At 30.9% G+C, this 8,809-nt stretch overlaps 1 pseudogene; it reads right to left on the bottom strand.

Annotated features, from left to right (window-relative positions):
* Positions 1–2,586: 2,586 nt before the first annotated feature.
* Positions 2,587–8,502, bottom strand: LOC109119492 (ethylene-responsive transcription factor ERF070-like; annotated as a pseudogene).
* Between the last annotated feature and the right edge of the window lie 307 nt (positions 8,503–8,809).

Genomic DNA, 8,809 nt, shown 5'->3' with positions numbered 1-8,809 from the left:
TTGCAAAAGTTGCGCAATCGACTTCGAAATCTTTCAGTTTTCGAAATTGGGTCGTAACAATGAACTGCCTGCTGAATAAAAACTAGTGCTTTAGTATCTTTTTTCTTACTTTCTCCCAGTTTATTTTATTCGTCAGAATGTGCAAATCTTCATCCTACCAAGTCCCAAAGATTTTTGTATTTGAGTATTATTTTCATACGAATACTCCAGATTCGTACTTTTCTACCTTGAAGATGGGAATGAGCGGTTTTTCCACTCTAAATGCATTTCCATTAATTGACATGACTTTGATACAAACGGCGTTGGCGTAAATTGGCAGGAAAACTTTAGGAAGAAACAAAGGTTCAAAGGTTATGAGAATTGTATGTTGAAGTCTTTTCTATTTTTCAATATATGAAATCACAAGAAAGTACAACTTTATATAGACTTAAAATAAAAAACCATTAAGTCACAAAATAATCACTACTTCCATTAATTAAACAAGTAGTTACTAACAAAAACACAACTAGAAAATACTGCACCATGATTAGCGTATTTGATAACAACTAGCCCCAATATATAGGACACTACTAACAAACTTAATTAACATTGTCATACTTTGAATAAGTTTTCAATATACCATAAACCTAATATTGAATTATGTAAACCAATATATCAAAACTTGAATTTTAATATGGTGAATAAAAGAAACAGCGAAGCAAATTAGGAACAAAATTAACGAGAACACTTGCTGTTTCAAAACCTTATATTGAGGCACCATACATTTCTATGAATTAATTTATTATCATTGATTAACCATGACCTTAATCATTACATAATCATTGGTCATTAATACCATTGTTCTCGATCTTTTAAAAAGGACATGTAGATTAAGTTATTTCATTCTTCTAAATCAAAATCCCACTAATTGTTTCCTAGTTTCTGACAAGGACCTATTAAAATAAAAAGTAATTAATTATACAATCCAATAGTGCAGTAATCAATTCTATAATAGAGTAATCTCAATGTGTGACTAGTTGAATTTAAGATTTATCACTTTAGTACGTATAAATTGACTAAGTATTCATGGCATCAAAGTGAAATTCTAGAGTAGCATTAATTTGACCTTACAATGATGAAGACGTTCGGCAGTGGTGATAGTAATTGGCGGCATCGGATAGAGAACCTTAGCAAAGCAAGACAATAATTTTGTAGAAAATAAGACATTTAATACACATGGTCCAAAAGGTATAGGGTCTTAAGCAAGTTTCAAACTCATCATTATCAAATTAATTAATTATCTAACCATTACCCATCAATTAATTGCGTATAGTTATCGAATAGTGCAAACTTTTCAACCAACTTCATCGACCAATCATTAATGACTCGGAAAAATTATCTAGAGGGGCGAAATGATAATTATACAAAAGTTTTCAAAAATGACCTCGCGGATCATAACAAAAAAAGGTACCTACATTCCTTTATGAATTTCATATAGTTTAAAAGATAAAACTCTCAGACACAAACAGATATAAAGTAGTACAATCTAACCATATAGAAGTTTTCAAATTTGTTTGTAGAAACACACATAGAAACAAGAAAATAAGATCTCTTGTCTTCTTACTAATTCAATGAAAGAAAATATTCTTTTCTGATATCTTATGTATAAGAGAGAAAAAAGATATCTTATGAAAGCACATAAAACTATTTTTTCATAAAAGACTAAAAAAGACAAAATTTATGATCACAATTTAAAAATCAATCTCAAAGTTCAAACTATGCCACAGATCATTATTCAGAATAAAAATTTTGAGTTGATTTCAAAGAAAGAATGCTTTTTCTATTCAACCTCATAAATATGTTTCTACTGCCACGCCAAAATCAAGGTAAAAAGTGTGTACCATGTGACTTTGTATATATTTTTCTTATTAGGACGTCTCTATTTACTTGATCATGTTTGAAACTAAAGCATGATTATTAGTACTTTGATAAGAAAAATGGTATCTTCCTATCAATTTTAAGAATGAATTTACATTTAGTTAGAAGTGTAGAAAATTGACCTAATGTAACTAATCTAATTAATGTAGAAAATGAGTAACAATTTATGTTTCATATAAGAAAAAATGCAATGAGTAACTCTAGTGAAATTTCTATGTCAAGCTCCTCAGGATATGTTAAGGGATCAAAGAAGTAATAGCTTCACGTAAATAATTTTGCTTTTCAAGAAATTTTCAAATGAACTAATTAACAGAAATATTTCAATTACTTATTTTACGATTTATGTCAAACTATATTGAACATTTTTTTTGCATTAGAAATATGTAGTCTAAACATTTTTTTTATAACCCAAGGTTGTTTATCTTGCAAAAGTATCATTTTTAGATAATATATTTTTTAGAAATTTTCTACAAAGAATACAACAAAAACAACTCCACATCATCAATACACATATCATACTTATTCATCTGCTTCCAATGGATTAGTTCAACAACAACAAGAACATACATGGTGTAATTTCACAAAAAGAGATTGGAGGAGATAAACCGATGGAAACTGTAACAAACAAAGTAACTAAACATATATGGAGTTGCATGCCTTTTGTCTTCCTTAATGGTGGATAGGATCGCTTTCCTTCGGTGGCGGCTTAAGAATGTTTGTCAAAGCATTTGAACCGTTTATTTTAATGGCTGCCTTGTCATAAGCCAAAGCTGCTTCATCCGCAGTGGCAAAACTTCCCAACCAATGTCGTTTATTCATTATTATATCTCGAATCTTTGAAACCCAGCTTCCCCATTGTCGTTGTCTAACTCCCCTGTACTTCTTTACATTGTCTTGGTGCGGTTTTGTATCAATTTTATCTTTGGAGGATACCATCTTTGAAGTGACCTTGGTCTTTCCATTTTTTATAATAATTTCTTTGCAAATGCTTTTTTGTCGTTTGGACTTCTGTCCTTGATGATTTTCCTCCTCCACTAGATGAATCTGTGGCGTCATTGTCATTAATGTAAATTCATACAACACATGGCAAGACCACAGAAGAATCGCCCATTAGATTGTTTTTTTTCCTCTGACAACTTTGAGGGTTTTTTGACTACCTCGTTTTCGTGAAGCTCATCTTTGGAAGCCATTGCTTTAGGAAAGAGAACAAACAAAAAAAGCACAATAAGTACTTTAAATTAGGCATGTATATATGCTTCATCAATAATCAAATTATTTTTATATATGTATGTAAACTTCATTATCTAATTTTGACCCAGCACATAAAGTTTCAGACTTTGCTCATTATTATCAACTTAATTAATTACCTGTATATTACCCGCCAATTAATTAAATATAATTATCGAATGGTTCTAAATTCTCAACCAACTTCCTCGACCAATCATAATAATTCATGTCTCATGAAAGGATGTCCTTGACAATAAATTCATTTCCAGGTGACTCTAGCACTTTATACTTTTTAGAACTTATATGGTAGGTTAGGTGATTATAGATCTTTCACCACAAATATACTAATTAGACTTCTATCACCTTACCTTTACCCTCAAAGCCCCATTGATTCAACATTCTTGACTACAAGCCTTACTTTCATGCTTACAATCATCAATTACCCCTAGATTATGAGGAATTCGAATCACATTCTTTATTACCATGTGAATCTAGTCATAATTCAGCAAAAGGTTCAAATTCTATGCTTTACAAGTCAAGATCTATCTTACATAATAAAGTCTAGTTTATTCATGTCTATATGATTTCCAATATTGAACCATTACAACACATGACAGTAATTTTAGCAGATCAATTGTAATTCTTCAATTTCACCGTTCCTGGCATAAACTCCAAAAATATAAAATTTATCAAATAGGCTAGGTTTTACCATTGAAATAACATAAATTCATTCATAGTATCATAATCAAATGTCAATTCAATCATAATTAAGTATCATCAACTTGATTGGAATAAAAAATTAACACTACCACAATGTAGGAAGAAACCCTAGCTAGAATTGCGTTTTGACTTCGCAATTACGGGAAAACTTTGGGGATCTATGGGTGGAAGAACCATAGATGAATACTATTACCTTAATTCAAATTCCTAACACAAGATTTAAACAATGGAGGAAATCTTCCTGTGTTATTTCTCTTGTTCTTCACTTCTGGAGAGTGAATTATTTGGATAGAATTTGAGCTCGTTTTGAGGTCTTGGAAGAATGATTTAATTCACTTAGTTTAGGGGTTTATTAGCCATACAATGTATTTTAGTAAAAAAATAACCGACCTCCCTTAACCCTTAGCTAATTGTCAATTAATCCCTAAGCCCTCAACTTAAAAACTAAACTCTAAATTTGACCCCACTCAGAAAACCTCCATCCACGGACCGTGGATGGGTCTATGGATCGTGCTGCACCCTCGTGGGTGGTGAAATAAGGCTAAAAATTGCAGAAAAAAGTGCAGGACATGTCCTATGATGCCAATCCATGGGGTGTGGGTCCATATATTAGTCAAAGGTGGCTGCTTTTTGACAACTTTTGGGGTTGTTCTAAGGGTCCTCCTCAAGGAACCCTTGGGTATTCCATGATGGTCATACCTTGACGTCCTAACCCTAAAAGCCTCATTCTAAATAGGGTAATCATTTTTGCGATTTTTCCAATCATAGAAACCTCTAAAACTCTAAAACAAGGCTTTAGAACTTTCTAGTAGTGGGTGAGTTGCTGAACGGTTCCACGATGCAGTCGCCCAAAGTTACAGATTTAAAGATACTGAAGGTCAAAGATAAAAGGCGATGGAATTGACCAAAGGACTGATCACCGAGTGTATCGACGATCCCAATATATTGAGGCAAATCATCTTTCACAACATATTTTTGGCAACCATAAATACATCTTTTAGTATTTAGTTTAGTATCAATTGATCTATCGTTCAATCTAAAATAAAAATTATCATCTTGGAAGTTCAGAATGGTGTTTAGAGACAATATATTCCTTAACTTTAAAGAATTGAACATTTCCATTTTTGAGAAATTGGAAATGGGTGTTGAAGATTCGTCAAATTAGACCTTTGTAAAGATAAAATAAATCTTATCGACTTGATGGAAGCACAATTTGGTAACAACTTCTAACTTTTAATGAAATATAGCTAAACCTCCAATTCTTGCGTGTGATTATTTAATTATGGATTGATTTAGCTTCAGGGTATTTTTGATTGATAGTTTTATGGCTTTACAAGAAGTTTTTGTCCTTACACATAAGAGATCTTCGTTTTTAAATAGAAGGGATTTAAAATTGTCATTTCCTTCTATTCAAATTGTAATAGGGTGAGAGATCTGAGTTTCCAAAATTTTACGCTCACCAAGTTGAATTATATATCTTTAAAAAGAACTAGAAAAGCATTTCTCTTAAGCTCACTTAAAATCTTAGATTTTTCTTTTGTTAAGTTGTTTCTCTAGAGATTCAAATAGAAAATTTTCCACGTGATAAGGATGTCATAAATCCATAAATAAATTTCTTATAGGTCAATAGATAAATATTCAAAAAAAATCAAACATAAAGTAGTCGAATATACACATATGTTTGTTTTAAAATGTGTTTGTAGAAACGAATAGAGAAACAAGAAAATGTGATCTCTTTGTCTACTTACAATTTGAATTTTAAAAAATATCATTTTCAGATCTCTTATGTGTAAAAGTGAATATTTCCCCACAGACATTCATATGTCACACATATATAACTCCACAAATGTAAAATGTGGTCACAAAAGTTAAAAAAACTCAGATTTGAGCATACCTTGAAATAAAATCAAAAGCTCTCATTACTGATTTTATCTCTTTTCTTTAATTTTTTTGCATTTGATGGTCATTTATTATAATTTAAAATTTAGTAATCAATGCTATATTAAAATGCAAATAATTATACTTTTATACTTCGACTTTTTTCTCAGTTGTCATTTTTATCCATTATCATATATGTGTACTAAAAAAAGAAATTAATATTAATAATTAACTAGATAGTCATAAATGTGTCACTGATATTTTAAAAAAGACTCATCAATGTTATCCGTTAAAAATTTTGCTCATCTATGTCATTTTCTTTTGAACAGATGCAAAACTATCTTTTTACACATGGTCAATTATGATTCAGCCATGTCGTTGATTAAATTATTCTTTTTAAGAACAAAGAATAAAATATGTCATTTAACATTGAGAAAACATTCGTCTGTGTCATCCGTTAATAGTTTGGATCATCTATGTCATTTCATTTAACAAATAATAACATGGATGAGCCTTTTCTCAAATACAAATAACATGGATGAGCTACAGTTTTGTCGTATGACATAAATAAGTCTTATCTGGAAATGTGATAAGCCAAATTTAAAGCAGTGTCAAATGTTCCCAACGAAAGCCGAGTTCTCTTTCTTGTATCTTGAATCTCTTCTGCCCACTTGCCTCATTTTCATCATCTAACCCTCTTGTACTTATTCACATCTTCTTGCATCAAATTTGAATCTTTCTTCTCTTTGTACTTCTTCTTTTAATTGACCTTGGTCCTTCCATTCTCGATGAAGATTTCCATTACACACGTCCTTTCATGTCCCTTAGACTTTTCTTCTTCATCCTTATCCTCCTCATCCCTAGGTGAGTCTGTTGTATCATGGCCCGGCACGTGAATACGCACAACATGCGTAAAGGCTTGAAAATTTTTTCCCATCTGATTGCTGGATTTTTCGACTACGTCAATTGCTGAGGGTTTTATGGCTCCATCTTTTACCTAAAGATCTTCCTTGGAGGACATTGCTTCATGAAAAGAAAAAAAAAGGTGCATCGGACTAAACATGAATACACTTCATATATGATTAGAAATTCTTTTATCAATATGAGGTGATCGTACCCTATATCTCTTCAGAAATTTTTAGAAGAAGATTCAAATAAAACTGCTCACTCTAAGAAAATTGTAGTGCCTCTTAATTCAAAGGCTGCCTTACCATAAACCAAAGCAACTTCTTCAACAGTGTCAAAAGTGCCAAACCAAAGTCTAGTTTTGTTTTTTTGTGTCTAGAATTTCTGCTGCCCATTTTCCTTATCTCCTTTGTCTAACTCCTTGTACTTTTTCGTATTCTGTTGGAACAACTTAATATATTTCTTCTCTTTGGACACTCCCTTTATCCCAATTTATGATCACAATTTTAAAGGTCCATCTCGAAGTTCATGCTTTACCATATAAATCATTGTTAAGAATAAAAATGTTACGGTGATTTCAATGAAAAATCTGTTTTTATCTGTTCAACCTACTGAATTTGTTTCTATTGCGACGCCAAAATAAAGCCCAAAAATTTGTACTGTGTGATCATATTTGTCATATGAGGACGTGTCTATTTACTTGATCATGTTTGAAACTAAAGCTTAATTATTGATAATTTAAAAAGAAAATGGTATCACCTTAATCCATTTTAAGAAAGAATTTACATTTAGTGAAAACTGTACAAATTTAACCTGAACATGCAACTAATCTTTAATGAATAAGATGAGTAACAGTCTATATTTGATAAAAAACAATGATTAAATAATTTTAACCAAATTTCTATTCAAGCTCCTCATGATATGTTAAGGGAGCAAACTATTAGTTGCTTCATATAAATAATTTTGCTTTTTACAAAAAATTTCAATGAAATTACTTAGAACAAATCTTCAATCACTTATTTTCCGAAATATATTGAAATATAAAGAACATTTCTGTTACATTAGAAATATATTGTCTACACTTTTTTAAATCCCAAGGTTTATCTATAAAATGTAGTATTTTTTAGATAATGTTCTTTTAGAAAATTGTTACAAGGAAAATGACAAAAACAACTATGTGTCATCAATACATAAATCATAGATATTCATGTTCCTTCAGTTAATTAGTTGAGCTACAACAATAATATATACGGTGTAATTCCGCAAATAGATTTGGAGAGGATAATAAAATATACACAAACCTTTCTTTTCATTTAGTGATAAAGATTGTTTCCAATGACCCACAATTCAAAAATAAAAGTTACTAGGAAAAAAAGAAATTTCCATAAGACAAAAATTGTTGTTTAAAATTAAGATACAAAGCAAGATAAAACAACAAATAATTAAAATTATATAAGATTACTAAATACTTCTGCCAATAAGGGAAGAAATATGGGGCTAGCCCCTGGCCTCTCACCCCAAAATAAACTTTTTTACTTACGATAATGTCTTTCAACTACTAAAGTTCAGCTTTTGAACTCATAATTTCAAAGGTGAAAATGATAAATCTATGGAAAGTTGAACCAATAAAGTACCTATACATATATGGAGTTGCATGCCTATATTCTTCTGAGTAGTGGATATGGTTTCTTTCCTCGGTTGTAGCTCGAGAACATTTATCAATGCATTAACATCTTTTATTTTAATGGTTGTCTTCTTATAAACTAAAGCAGCTTCATCCACGGTATCCAAACTTCCAAACCGACATAGTTTATTCGTTCTTACATCTAGAATCTCTACACCCATCTTCCCCATTTTCGTTGTCTAACTCCTCCGTAGTTGTTTACATTTTCTTGGTGTAGCTTTGTATCTGTTTTTCTCTTAGGACGATATTGTCTTTGAAGTGACCTTGGCCTTTCCATTTTTTAATATAATTTCTTTTAAAATTCTTTTATGTCGTTTGGACTTCTACCCTTAGGGATTTTTCTCCTCATCACTAAATGAGTTTGTGGTGTCATTGTCCGTTATTTAAATATGTAGAGCATGTGGCAAGACAAGTTACAGCCGAACATTCGCCTATTAAGTTGTTCTTTTTCTCTGAAAGTTTAATTTTGAGGGTTTT

This window comes from Solanum lycopersicum, chromosome 1, assembly GCF_036512215.1.
Source record: "Solanum lycopersicum chromosome 1, SLM_r2.1".
Classification (NCBI taxonomy): domain Eukaryota; kingdom Viridiplantae; phylum Streptophyta; class Magnoliopsida; order Solanales; family Solanaceae; genus Solanum; species Solanum lycopersicum.
The sequence above is the reverse complement of the archived record's forward strand: the minus strand, read 5'-3'. Positions and strand labels throughout refer to the sequence as shown.